Source organism: Lagopus leucura, unplaced genomic scaffold (assembly GCF_019238085.1).
Source record: "Lagopus leucura isolate 7727_CA_CO unplaced genomic scaffold, USGS_WTPT01 Super-Scaffold_100014, whole genome shotgun sequence".
NCBI lineage: Eukaryota > Metazoa > Chordata > Aves > Galliformes > Phasianidae > Lagopus > Lagopus leucura.
Window position 1 is genome coordinate 2,359,954 of NW_024962268.1, and position 14,925 is coordinate 2,374,878.

A 14,925-nucleotide genomic window follows, 5' to 3' on the forward strand; every position below is an offset into this window, starting at 1 on the left:
TAGGAAGAGCATTATCATGTGTGGTGGTTTGCTTTGTTTTGACAAGTGAAAACTGCTTCTAATGCAAATTGCTTGTGGCATATCATAGCTCAGGTGCATCCCTTCTCATGTAAGGTACAAAAGACACAAGCTCAGCTGCTTTGGGTGGAGAGAGACAGGGGCACATCAAGTAGCTGCTTTAGACCATGGCTTGGCAGAGCTCTGTGTTGACAGCTGACCATAAGAGAGGTCCTAAGGAGGTTTGCCTCCAGCTCTGTCCTCTGTGTGTGGTCCCACGGGGAAGAGGTAGGTACCCAGATCTTGGTGGCAGCAAGGATGCAGAAGTGAGTATGGTGGCTTTGACTGGTCTTCCAGCTGGGTGTGCTCTGAGGAAGAGGAGATGGCCATGTGGCTTGATTGCCTCACAAAGTTTCCCTGCATTAACTGCTGACCAGGAGCTTGACTGCTTTCAGAGATGAGTGCAAAACTGGAATTTAAATGCTGTTGTGGGCAAGACAGAGGCTGGCTGCTCTTTTATCACATGTAAATACTTGTAGCCCATCCCTACAAAGGTACATCTGATTGCAGCCTACCTCATTTGATTAGCTCTTGGATCCATGCTGTTTTATTTCCTTAATATTACATCACAATTTTAAAGCTCTTTTGATCTTACGATGCCTTTTTTGTAGGGTACATCTTCCTTCTAGGAATGTTTCTGCAAATACTTGGCCTACAGCCTGGTTTGTTAGCATCTTTACCGTTCATCTGCAATGTTTTCATTCCTCAAGGATAACCTGGGGCTCAACTGAAATCACAGCTGCTTATTCACAGGCACCCTGGCAGTTGAAGGTATCTAAATACAAAACAGAGAAGATAAAGTGAAGTAAGGGGCTCACATCATATCCTTGGGGCCCAGAGAACAGCAATGTTGAATTCCTGGGCTAGATTTTAAGGTTCTTCAAAGCAAAAGCTTACGTACAACAAATTAATGACCTGAGTTTGTGAGGGAAGGAATCATGGTGAGACAGAATTAATTAGGAAAGGTTTTAGTTTACAAATAAGTTCATTTCATAATCCATTAAGAAAAGATGGAAGCCAGCAGGGACTGGCCAAGGAACTAAGAAGGGAAGCTCTCTTCAGCCAGAAACTGGTATTCACCCTGCCTTTCACCCCCCAGCTGGTTTTTGTTAAAGTAACACCAGTACCGTCTGCACAGCAGTAGTGTGTAGGGGAAAAGTAATTACAGATTTTCATATTGTGTACTTAACATGAAATACTTCCGGGCCAGTTTCAGAACATGAATGCCTGTTGTACAGAGGAATAAATTAACGACAAAAGTTTTAGGTTAGGAGTCAAAGCATGGTTACAAAGCAGAGTAGTTGATAGTACAGTTTGAAAAGAGGGTTTTAATGTAGATCTAGGAATTGGATTATTTTTATATTCTCTCAGGAGCTTCTGTTTGTCTCTGCTGGTTTTACCTCAAAATTGAGATTTTTCCAAAGTGCTGGGTGTTGGAAAATGTTGCCCTAGTTGAAGGCAGTGGTAAAGAGCACTCCAACGTTCACACAACCCTGAACACATCTGAAATTTTTCAGCTTTGCACTGAGCTCCATGCAAAAAGCAATAAAATAAACAAGGTTTTATTTGTACTCTGGTAGTTTGTCTAGGAATAATTTGAGTGCATATATCTTCTGCTAGAAAATGATCAGAAGTCCTTAAGCAGAGGGAATTTAAAAACACTTAGTAAGGCAGTTAAAAAGTTGTGAATCATCTTGTTTGGCAGAACGAAATTCCAAATAGTTTTCTAACATACAGTAATTGAATATCTAACTACAGCCAGAGGGGCAGATGAACCGTAAGCATTATCTTTACAAATGCATGGGTTTCATCTGTGTGAGAACATGGAAACAAACTAACAGATGTAATTCAACAGTGTGTTCTGTTTTCTAAATGTGATTGACATGAAGTTCAAACTGGTCTAGGAATCCTCTGTGGAAGTAGAAGGTGGCTGCAGGGCCTGTAGCATTGCTCCTGAAGTAAGCAATTGATGGTCTGTTTTGCCAGACTCTGCCTTTCCTGTGCTTCCAAGCTGAACTTAGAAGAGCTGAATGGGAAGGAGGGTTGGAAGGGAGTAGTTTCCCTGAGTGGAATATAACATTTTGGTTTTTCTGCTTTGCAGTATGCTCAGTCTTTTCTGGCCAGGAATGTGGGGAAAGAAGCCAGCTTCTGCCCACCTTATTGTCCTGTGCTTTCTTTTCTGTGGGAACAGAAAGGTTTTCTGCTGCAGCATTGTTGGCTGTATCTGGGACACGCTCTGCATTCAGCCAGCTTGAAATCACTGTCCTATTAGATAGTGAGTTTGTAATACAATGAAGAAGTGTAGTTTAAAATTTAAATGTTGGGCTACCAGTATGTGTTTGCTTGTGCACAGGGCTGTGTTTGCTGGCCTGGTCCAGCACTGACCTGAGTCACTGAGTGCTTTGTGGTTTGACCCGTGTAGGACTGTCAGGTCTTCTGTGGGCAGCTTGGTTGGAGTGCACACAAAAGGACGTGCACAGAGGTTGGTCTCTGCTTCGAAATGTAGCTGCTGCCACAGAAGGACTCATGAAATGCACATGAAACAATGGGGTCTATTTTAAAATATGTAGAAGAATATAGTAGGCATTTTAAAGCACGTTCATCAGCACTCAGGAGTCTTTTTTTGCACCCAGAGTGTATTTTTTTCCCTCTATTTTTTCCTCTATGTGAAAGCCTTAGATGATGACAAAGATGCTGAGGAGAGTTGGCTACTCTTCTCGGATGCCTTTCTGAGAATCCAGCCAGGATTCTAGCATTTCTCACGTCCCTGAGCCCTGCATCCCTAAAGCTCTTGGTGGGGCCTGGGGTGGTAAATCCCCCCCTCACTGTAAGGGCAGAGCAAGTCTGAGATTGCCTCATGAGACAGAATGTGTACAGATCTATGGGGCCGGATGGCGTGCATCCCAGGGTTCTGAAGGAGCTGGCTGAGGTGGTTGCCAAGCTGCTCTCCGTCATATTTGGAAAGTCGTGGCTGTCAGGTGAGGTCCTGGATGACTGGAGGAAGGATCACGTCATTCCCATTTACAAGAAAGGGAGCAAGGAGGACCTAAGGAACTACAGTCTGGTGAGTCTCACCTCTGTGCCTGGGAAGATCATGGAACAGATCCTCCTGGACAACATGCTTGATCACATGAGGAATGAGCGTGTGATCTGAGACAGCCAGCACGGCTTCACCAGGGGAAGGTCATGCTTAACCAGTCTGGTGGCCTTCTATGATGGAGTGGTGGCATTGGTGGACAAGGGGAAGGTGACTGATGTAATTTACCTGTATTTGAGCAAGGCTTTTGATGTGGTTCCCAACCACATTCTTATCTCCAAATTGGAGGGATGTGGATTTGATGGGAGGACTACTTGACGGATGAGAAATTGGTTGAAAGGCCACAAACAGAGGATAGTGATTAATGATTCTATGTCCAGGTGGAGGCTGGTAACAAGTGGCGTCCCCCAGGGATCTTGAGACCGGTGCTCTTTAACATCTTTATCAATGACATTGACGACAGAATTGAGTGCACCCTCAGCAAGTCTGCTGATGACACCAAGCTGAGTGGTGCAGTTGACACAATGGAAGGAAGGGATGCCGTTCAGAGGGGCCATAACGGACGTGAAAGGTGGGCCTGGGTGAACCTAATGAGGTTCAACACAGCAAAGTACAAGGTTTTGCATTTGCACCAGAGGAATCCCAGGCCTTTATATAGACTGGAAGGAGCAGTCCTTGAGGGCAGCCCTGCAGAGAAGGACCTGGGAATCCTGATGGATGAAAAGCTTAACATGAGCCAGCAGTGTGCTCTTGCAGCATGGAAAGCAAATGGTATCCTGGGTTCCATCAGAAGAGGGGTGGCCAGCAGGGACAGGGACGTGATTGTCCCTCTCTACTCTGCTCTTGTGAGGCCCCATCTGGAGTAATATGTCCAGGTCTGGAGCCTGCAATACAAGAAGAATGGAGAGCTGTTGGAAAGGGTCCAGAGGAGAGCCACAAAGATAATCGGGGGGCAGAAGCACCTCTCCTACGAAGACAGGCTGAGGGAGCTGGGCTTGTTCAGCCTGGAGAAGAGAAAGCTGTGGGGTGACCTCATTACAGACTTTCAGTACCTAAAGGGAGCCATAAACAGGAGGTGAGTCAACTCTTTGAACGGATAGATAACAGCAGGACAAGGGGAAATGGTTTTAAGTTGAGGGTCGGAAGATTTAGGTTGGACATCAGGTGGGAAGTTATTTACTATGAGGGTGGTGAGGTGCTGGAACAGGCTGCCCAGAGAGATTGTGGATGCCCCATCCCTAGAGGTGTTCAAGGCCAGATTGGATGGGGCCCTGGGCAGCCTGGTCTAGCATTAAAATGGGGAGGTTGTTGGCCCTGCATGTGGCAGGGGGTTGGAGATTCGTGATCCTTGAGGTCCCTTCCAACCCAGGTCATTCTGTGGTAGAGTACAAATACATGCTCATACAGTGTCAGCAAGAGTAGAATACTAATGTCAAACAAGACATGAGAATATTTGTTTACTTTGAATTTTATGTGTCTGTATTTTTATATTTTAACGTATGTTAGTCATAAAATCATAGAATCATATGCATTGGAAGGCACCCTTAAAGGCCATCTAGACCATCTCTCCTGCAGCGAACAGGGAGGCCTACAGCTAAGTCAGGTAGTTCAGAGCCCTGTCCAGCCTGACCATGAGTGACTGCAGGGATGGGGCACCCACCACCTCTCTGTGCCACTTCTTCACCACCCTTGTAAAAAACTTCTTCCTCAGATTCAGTCTAAATCTTTCATCCTTCAGTTTGAAACCATTTCTCCTTGTCCTGTCACGACAGACCCTGCTAAAGAGCCTGCCCTCTTTTTACTTGCAGCCCCTCTTTAGGATTTATTTATTTTAAATGTCAAATGAACAAGGTGACTCCTTTCTTTTAATTAATGGATGCATGTCAGAATGAGAGTTAATTTCTTTTTTAATGTGCCTTGTTGTGGAACTTTTCTGACCTCTGTATGTAAAAAGTTCATTCCCAGGCTTCTTAATTCCTGCATGTGTTTTTATACACCAACATAAAGTGTGTAGTCAATGAGAGCAAAATACTGAATGGTATTTTCAAGACAAATCAGTAAGAATGTTAATGTGTAATGTGAATGTAATTCTGTAATTCTGGAAAAGGTTTTTTTTTTTTTTTTTTGGTTCTCTTTCTCTTTTTTTTGTCCTTCCAGTAAAGGCATACAGCCTATTTTTATTTGTATCCAGCGGCTCCAGATGACGATGTATATACTGTTTACTTTGCTGTATTGGAAGCTGAAGACTTTTCTTCACTTTACCTGTTTGGTTGTGATGTTGCACTAAACACAACTGTAAGGTTGCTAGTGACAGGTTAAAAAAATCTTGGCCATATGATGCAAAGTGCTGATTTGGTATGAACTTGCTCTGCTGGTTCAGATTGTTTAAACATGTGTAGGTTAGCTCTGTGCCAGCAGTCACATTAGGTGTTGTCTGTGTTCCTGCTGCTGCTGACATACAGTGGGCATAAAAAGCACAAAGCCAGTGTAAACTGTGTATTCTGTGCTCTCATTACACGACAAAATGAGATTGTGTGACTGTGCCTGTTATTGATGTGGCTTGATGCATGGTGACTTGCAAATGGTCTTGCTGCCAACTGCATTTAAATGAGAGATTACTGTCCTTTCAGGCTTGCCTTTAAATAGACTGAAAAAAGCAGCTTATCGCTCACTAAGCTACACTGAAGGAAAAATTAGTGGATGCTTTTTCTTTTGTCTCATTCTGTTCATTTTTACTATTTGCATTCATTTGGGGGCTTTCTTACTTTTGGCTGAATTTTGAGTTCCAGCAGCCAAGCCATAGGGGAAACCATCTGCTTACTTGTGATGATATAAAGGGTCTGAACTTCTCAGTTTGGCACTAGAATATAGTTCTGCAGTGGATCATCGTTTGATTTATAGTATATTTATGTGCCTCTTGATCTTCTTTTATGAGCTCAGTAACCTCATACTGATACTTTCCCCTATCATCACTTTATAGAATAGTGCAGCAGCATACCATGGAAGTCTTAGGAGATATCTGCATGCCAGCCTTATGCATTTATGCCTGCATCCTCGCTGCATGGCATAATGCATGTTGTGCTCAGCTTCTCTTTCAATCTTGTTGAAATGCAGGCTTTTAGTACATTTGTTTTTGACATCTTTGAGATAGCACTTTGCAGCAGGGTTGAAATTAATGCAAACAGGAGTATCTGACAGAAATGGAGAGGCTGAGGAGAGCATTTTGTTGTAATGAGATAATGTCGCAGAAAATAAGGAACTGAGGAGCACCTGGGTTTTTTTTACATGAATTGAATTAATTGCCCCCATATGTCTAAAAACATGCTTCTTTTCTGTGGAAAATGTGAGAGATCATTCAGCGGTGCAGAACAGCGTAGAGATGTGCAGACAGATAAATGACATAACCTGCTACCACATTTGTTCTTTTTAGTGGAATTGAAGCTTACACGTGAACTTGGGAGGAGGCAGAAGGTGTGACTAATTTTGTAGCACCAGCTATAGGAGGATGCCTTTTCCTGCAGGTTCAGAGACTCCCATGACAGCCAATGTACTCCAGTTTGTAATTAAAGGAGGAGCATTGCAATGAGTTTGAAAAGCCACTAGTCTAAGGCTTGATCTCCTATTAAAACCTGAATGAACAAAACACTACCCTTTACCTCCTCTCCTATTCAAAATAAGTAAAAAGCATCCAGCCTAAGGGGCATTAACCTCTGTTAGAGATCAACTTGCATGTGAAAACACTGGTACAGAAGCAGAGACTGCGCTGAATTATTTAGTGCAGCCCTCTGGCAAGTCCCTGACCATTACATTTCGCCCTGTTAACTGTGTACAAGACCAAGGACTTGTGAGACCAGGCATTTTAGCTCCTTGAAAAGCTGAAGTACTGCCAGCTGTGGAGCAGGTAGAGACCAAGCGGGAGCTGCCTTGGTCGGAAGAAGTTCCCAGGAGTGTGCACGGAGTGAGGGCCTGCAGGGATCTTGAATGGCAGGTGAGACAAAACCTTTGTTAGGGAAATATCTCCAGTAGTACTAGTCCTCCCCTCACCTTCCATTTTTTGTCTTGGAGGAACAAACTTCTGTCATCTGTTAGGACATAACTGAATGCTTTATTTTTTGCAGTTTATTTGGCCAAGTGAACTAGTTGATATTCTATATTAAAAGAGGTAGGTGTGTTGCTTGTCATTAAGGAATTTCTCTGTTAGGGCTTTTGTTCTCAGGGTTGTGCTGGGACCTTGCTAGAAGCATCCTACAGACTGCAGTCAGAGACCTCAGTCAGCCCCTTTTTTATCGCTTTTCTGGCAAGAGCTGAGAGCAGTCAGCAGGACTCCCTCCTGCTGTCCTGCCCTGACTGCAGCTGGGGCAGAGCCTTCTGCTGTGCCCAGAGGTTTCTGTGCAAATACTTTCTCTGCACTTCTCACAAAGCTACCTCATGCTGCGAAAGAGCTTACAAATCTTGGTGCGTAAAGGTCCAGTTGTTTCGAGAACTTCCTGTTCACACACACAAATGCAGAAGAGTGACTCTTTTCTGCTGGGAATGAGTGAGGTTCTCATGGTGGTGGTGAAATTTTCCCATTGTATATCAGTAGAGGATCTGGCTCTCTCAAAGCGCCATTATGTGCATATTTAATTTGAATACAAATGCCTACATGTATACTTCTGGGCAATGTGTAACACTGTTTTGAATATTACTGTACCACTGCGTGCTGTGTCTACACTATATGTGGAGTTGCAAGTGTTGTTATTATAGATATAAAACAAATGAATTATTTCTGTTGCTCCTTATTCTCAATAGTTCAACTGGGAGAAATGATTTTTCTTTTGTTTACTATGTTATTAGATATATATATTAGATAAATATATATAATGCCTACAAAGAAACATTTGGCCTTTATCTCCCATTTTATTTTCACTTTGCTCTTCCTCTGTAGCCTTGAATTTTATTGCACTGCTTTAAAATAGGCCTTAGACTTTCTTCAATAAGTCAGTCATATTTACTGCAGTCTGGCTACAAGAACTGCCTGGTGAATGTTACAGAAATACCACTGAACATTAGGAAAGGCACACTTACTACTTTGTCCGTGTGATTTATGACTTAGGTAATTTCTTTTGTGTTAAACAACCGCTGTTGTGTTAACAGTTTCTCTATTGCTGCTTTGTCATCTTAGCATCGTCACAAAATCATAGTATGGACTGGGTTGAAAAGGACCACAATGATCATCTATTTTCAACCCCCAGAGCAGGCTGCCCAGAGCCACATCCAGCCTGGCCCCAGGGATGGGGCATCCACAACCTCCTTGGGCAGCCCGTTCCAGCCCGTTCCAGTGCTTCACCACCCTGTGTGAAATTCTTCCTCCTAATATCTAACCTAAACCTCCCCTGTCTTAGTTTGAAACCTTTCCCTCTTGTCCTATCATTATCCACTTACATTAACAGCTGGTCCCCCTCCTGTTTATATGGTCCCTTCAAGTATTGGTTGTTGCAGCTAAGCTTTATTACAAAGATCATTGAGTCTCAGTGGCTGCTCTGGGAAACTATCATGCCCCTCCTCTTACCTAAGCACAGTAAAATATATTTAAAAAATTGACCTATATATTTTAAAAATTGACCAAATAGCAAGATTTTATGAAGTGAGCCTTTTGAGCACTGAATAAATGTTGCAATGCATTTATGTTCAGATACAACAAAGCAGACCACCCAGTCTTGAAAAGAGTGTGTGAAAATGAGGCTGTTAGTGACTTAGATTCTCACATCTTTCATGTTGTAGTGTTATAAATTACATTATCTCATGACCTTATGTTTGGTGCATCACTGTGAGGTCTTGTCTTAAAACTGTTTAAGTTGGACAACAGTTTCAATGCACTGGCTTTAATTACCTGAAGTGAACATGATTCTGAGACTGCCTGTTACATTGTAGTGGCAGCTGACATGGGGGATAAAAGTCCCCTTACTGCAGGCAACAGATGGTGACTCACATTCACTTTTAAGATGCTGGGACTTGCATTTTTTGGAAAAAAAGAAAAAGAGCCTTTTTATACCTCTTTGCATAAATATTTTCCTTAATGCATGTAACTGTGAGGTCTGCTTGTCCTTTTGTACTTACAGATAATATTCTTGAAAGCACTGTGTTCATACACAATTTCCTAAGCTATTATGTTGCTTATAATAGTTCATAAAGACATGAGTATGTATACTAAGTATGTCTCAGAATGGAAGTAATTATTTCTATGGTAAAAGACTGCTGGGAACATAGATTTACGCATGCTGTGTATAGAAGAATACGGTTCAGTTGTTAAATGTTCAGCATTGTCTAACATGATGGGCTGGGCCTGGCAGACCACTGGAGATGTAGTTTTGCGTTCTACCAGCTTTGCTAGAGCTGGTTGCTAGTGAAGAAAGAGATATTATCTAAATGAATTTGGAAAGGAAGAATCTCTACTTGGGTAAAGGGCGGATTAAGAAAGCATGGTGACGTGCAGCAGGGATCAGACACCACCATCTCCCTGTTGCCTGTGCTGCTTGCCTGGGTGCTGCCATGCCTCTGTGTCAAGGTACCTACATTCTCCTCTCCCTTATGCTGGATGCCTTGCTGGGATGTTTACCCAGTCCCTCCACAGAGTATTTGTGCAGAACAAGGGCAGAGCCTGTCCCTGTTGACTGTTAAGCACCCTGGAGAAACCAAATAAAAATATACATCCAAAAAACCTATTTGGTGGCTTGCAGCTGTAAATCCCATTAAAATCAATCACACACCTTCCTTATCTTCTTGGTGTCGCTATCAGGGCAGCACTTTGAGTGATTATGAAAAGTATACTTCTCTTCACAGTTCCCAGAGATATCAAACCTGCCACTCAACTGCTCACAGCTTTAACGCATTTGAAGTAGACTGTCATTTCTCTAAATGCCCTTGCAGCTGCTACTACAGCTCCTTGAACCTGTCCTGTGCACAGGGCCTGCAAAATTTGCAGGATGCTGCTTTGTTTTTCACTTAAGGAACCCAGAATAATAGTCTTGGCTATCATTACACAAGTGGCAAAACTCTTCGTTTATGCACAAAGGGATTCTCCCATGCTCTTTAAAGAAAATAACAAGGACCTAAAGTTTATCAGTTTTTTTTTTTTTTTTTTTTTTTTTTTTTTTAAATTATTTAATAGGAGGTCCATGCAGCAAACCAGGTGGTTAACAAGAATTGATTGACAAGAATCTCTAGAGACTTTTGTGTAAGCTTTCTGCAGTCAGAGGTGTTAGTGTGGCTCTGAAGTTCTTGGCTGTTACCAGCCTAGATGTTAATTGAGAAATCTCCTGATTCAGTGTGGTGTATAAGTAAAGCATAGGTACTTGTATAGGGTATAAATGTAAGTAAAATAACTGGCAGGATCTCAGTAGAAGTGCTGCCTGTATGTAAATTTACTTTCCCTACAAGTCAAAACTAACAGATTCAGCACTATATAAACTTAAAAAATCGTCCATAGCATTGTCAAGAGAAACCAGCCATGACCAAGGACAGTTTTATTTTTTATTTATTTCTTATTTTTAAATTCTGAAAATTTGTTACGGCGACAATCTACCCCAGCATCGTATTGACAAACCAGGCATGACCAAGGATTGTTTAATTCATTTCTTATGTGTTTATTTTATTATTTTGCCTCCTGGCTGGTGTCATGGGCCCTTCCTGATGACCTTGGCAGGCTGGCTGGAGTCGTGGCCCCTGCCTGCCTGCCTTGCCTGGTTGACTGGAGCTGTGGCCCCTGTCTGCCTGCCTTGGCTGGCTGGCTGGACCCGTGGCCCCTGTCTGCCTGCATTGCCTTGGCCTGCAGCGCTGGGTGCAGGTTGGGGTGCCACTCCATAAGATGCGAGGAGAGAGTGTCCAAAGGAGGGCTCCAGAGATGGAGGAGGATCTGAGGGCACAGTGTTTGAGGAGCAGCTGAGCACCGTGGCTGTGCTCAGCCCAGAGCAGAGCAGGTTGAGGGCAGCCCTCATGGCGGCTGCAGCTCCTCACAGGGAGCGGAGGGCAGCGCTGAGCTGTGCTGTGTGGTGACAGCGACAGGGCCCGAGGGAACGGCATGGAGCTGTGGCAGGGGGCCCCAGGGGCGGCTGGGGGTCAGGGAAAGGGCCTGCACCAGAGAGCGGTGGGCATGGAATGGGCTGCCCCAATGGGCAGTGGGCACGGCCCCGAGATGCTGCAGATGAAGGACTGTCTGATTTAGGTGGTCCTCTGCGGAGTGAGGGGTTGGACTTGCTGATCCTTGGGGACCCTTCCAACATGAGAGATCCATACCATCCTAGGATCATAGAATTGCCTGCGTTGAAAAGGACCTCAATGATCATGTAGTTTCAACCCCCCTGCTGTGTGCGGGATCGTCAACCACCAGACCAGGCTGCCCAGAGCCACATCCGGCCTGGCCTTGAATGCTTCCAGGGAGGGGGCATCCACAACCTCCTTGGGCAACCTGTGCATCACCACCCTTTGTGTGAAAATCTTCCTTTTAATATCTAACCGAAACCTGCCCTGTCTCAGTTTAAGACCATTCCCCCTTGTCCTAGCACTGCGACCCTCATAATCAGCCATTCCCCTCCTCTTTATACGCTCCCCTCAAGTACTGGAAGGCCCTGGAGCCTTCTCTTTCCAAGCTAAACAAGCGCAGTTCCTTCAACCTTTCTTCACAGGAGAGGTGCTCCAGCCCTCTGATCATCTTACTGGCCCTCCTCTGGACCCACTCCAAGAAGTTGACTTGTTATTAGACAATGCCTTAACATATACCAAAACAAAACAAAACAAAACAAAAACAAACAAAAAAAGACAAAAACCACCCAATTAGTCGTGTCTCTGAAAATTTGTTACGGTGAGAATCTGCCCCAGCATTGTGTTGACAAACCAGGCATGACCAAGGATTGTTTAATTCATTTCTTATTTGTTTATTGGCTGGCTTGGTAAAGAAGTGATGCATCTCTTATAGCAGCCATAAAAACATTTTCAAAATTCAGTGTTATTAACGTTTGGTGATACTCTTGTTATCATGTGTTATCACTACTGAACGTCTGGCTGGAAAATCTGGAGGAATGTGGATTAAGAAAGTGATAACAATCTGCAAAATAGACACAATTGTACCAGCACTGCATATGTACTGTGGCTGTAGTCCTCTCTGTCAAGCACATGTATTACCGTCTAGGTGCATCGCAGTCCTTTTTTTATTGTATGTGTGAATATGCAAGGATATAGACTGTCTGCTATATACATACAACATCTGGGATCGTTATATTAACAATAGAATAATTGCAGTAAAATATTTAGAAGAGTTTTCAAAGATAGGAAAGGAGTTGATCAAACATAGTACGAAGTTCTTCTTGTTGCCTTCAATTGTATGGGTTCCATTTCCACTGCATTCCATAGGTCACTCATGCCATTAACCGAACTAGTGCTTTATACTCAAACCCACCATTAAGTAGACATAATTCTAAATTAAAGGAAGACTGAAGTAAAGGAAGAGGTGCTTAAGTATTAAGGTTTAAATGTGACATTAGCTTCCTTTTGAAGGCTGAAGTTCAGAGGGGAGGATAAGGAGGGCTGACATAGGACAGAGCATGGAGGGATGAGTGTTTTGCACAGCAGTGGGATGCTACAAGAGGGTAAGAAGGGGAGATGTAAACGTACCAAGGTGAGAATAAAAGAGAGATTTTGAAACTAGGGAAAAAAACACAGTGGCCTAAACAACAAACCTAAAGTGAAACAGGAATGTTTAAAAGGGGCAGTAAAAACAAAGGCTCTGAAATTAACCATTTTGATATGAGGATGTCTAAAAATAGGATGGATGTGATGGCAAATTGGAAGTGCTGTTGAAGATGACAGGAACTTGTATTTTGCAAAATAAGTGATCCGGCATCAAGAATTATGCAGCCTAGTATTTCACTACGAAAGTAACTTAATTTTGTCTTTTAGATCTGTCTGGTAGTAGATGGTTTAATCCTCTTTTTGAATCACATGGCATTTTCCATTTCATTTGGAAAATTCATTTTTGCCTTTCTTCCCTAAAATCTTTCCTTTAATTATTAGTAACTTCTTATTCTGGAGAGTTGTAAGGTATGGATTACGAAAAAAACGTTTTTGTATCCTCATGAGTTTTCTGCCTTATTCCCTATATTTTTTAACTCCACACTTCATAAGATAAGGAGTCGTGAAACTGTAAACAGTAAGCAAAGGGATTAGTGTTTCTTAAGCATTCCTCTCTCTTCATTGAGTCTAAACTGACATTTTTATTTTGAGGATCAGTGTAAAACAACAGCTACAATTTGAGCTTGATTTTTTTTTTTTTTTTTTTTAATTTAAAGAATAGACTCATAAAATTAGAAATGCTGCCACAGAATATTTCCCTTATTTCTTGCATTTGTTGTGTGACAGCTGACTGGCTGGCTTTGTAGTTGTGCAAGTGGTACAGATGTGGTCTGTAAGTGATGTTCCATGTGGAAGAAAGCAGTGTGCTCCTGTGCACCAGGCTGCTCACAACAGAGCTCATACTGGAGTAATCCTTGGTGCAGCCCAATCCGAGCTATGTTTGGGATTTACTCTGTTTCTGTATTCCTATAGTAGCCATCCATGGTATTATTCAACTGATAAAAAAGGCTGATTGCACCTAACATAAAAAGATGATAATGATTTTTAGAAAGGATGGTAAATTACAAATATTAGTAGAAGTAAGAGAAGCAATTCTACGTATAACAGCTTAAAAACCAAAAACAGTTAGGAGAAAATGCTTGGCCAGTTATAGTAGCAGTTCAGGCTGAAAAGAGATGCATGTCAGATTCTGAGATGACAGGCATGTTTTCTCTCAACGTTCAGCTCTGAAAATGGTATGCATCTAACCTTGCAAGAACAGTCCTATTTAAGGAAGATTTTGTGTGACTGAAAGTCATTTCTGCCACTTCAGCCCCATTTGTAATGGAAAGGAAAAAAAAAAAATCAGGATTGGTGTTGTTTGGAGTGACAATGCAGAATCCTTAGGAAATGTGGTCGAAGATGAGGTGTTTCAGGGGACACCACGGTCTCCCTGTGGAGCATGCAGACCATGGGAAATACTGTGCACTGCTGCAGGATGCTGGTGGCTATGGGGATGATGAAACAGCCGAGTGCTTCTTTTTCCAAAGCCATGAGAAGTTATTCAGCATGTTTGAACAAAGAGACTCATTTGTTGTGTGATGAACACGGGAAGGAGCCTGGTGCCTGTCAGAGCAGTTGGCTGTAACTGTGCCTTTCAGCCGTGGAAATTTCTGTGGTGCCACAGAGTGCTTTGATGCTGGCTTCCGGCACGCTGCTCTTTGCAGGTGATAGAGCTCATTCTGTGGTAACTGCATAGCGTAGGGGTGGCATAAGCATCATTTGGGAGAATAAAAGGGTGAAATATTCTTCTGCATTACGTTTTCCGAAAAACTCCGGTTCAGACAGTTACGGAGCAATCGTGGTAGTGAGGAGCAGTGTTGGAGCAAGCTGTCCTCTGCCTTGAGGAAATACGGCTTCATCTGAATTTCCTCCTGTAGACATGTCAGACACTTCTTATTGTTTGGTGCTTCTCAGATCCTTTTCCTGCTTTTTTTTTGTTCTTTTTTGAAACCATTGTATGGCAGGTTTTTCTTGGCTGGTTGCTCTATTTACTACAAAGAAAAGAAAATATCGAAAAACACACTTGGGCAGATATCTGGGAACTACCATTGGTAGAATTACATCAGTACTATTGTTTTGTAATTGAAGTCTAAAGTATTTCAAGCACTCCTGATTTTAATTCTTTTTTTAACACAAAGAGTGCTTTTGTAAATAGTAAAATACTCAGATTCATTGACTTGCTT

The 14,925-nt window shown here is 42.8% G+C and overlaps 1 protein-coding gene across 4 annotated transcripts in view; it reads left to right on the plus strand.

Moving 5' to 3' along the window:
- The window catches only part of ARHGEF28 (Rho guanine nucleotide exchange factor 28), a 126,037-nt gene that overhangs the window by 11,983 nt on the left and 99,129 nt on the right, over positions 1-14,925 (plus strand). The gene's annotated exons all lie outside the window — the stretch shown is intronic.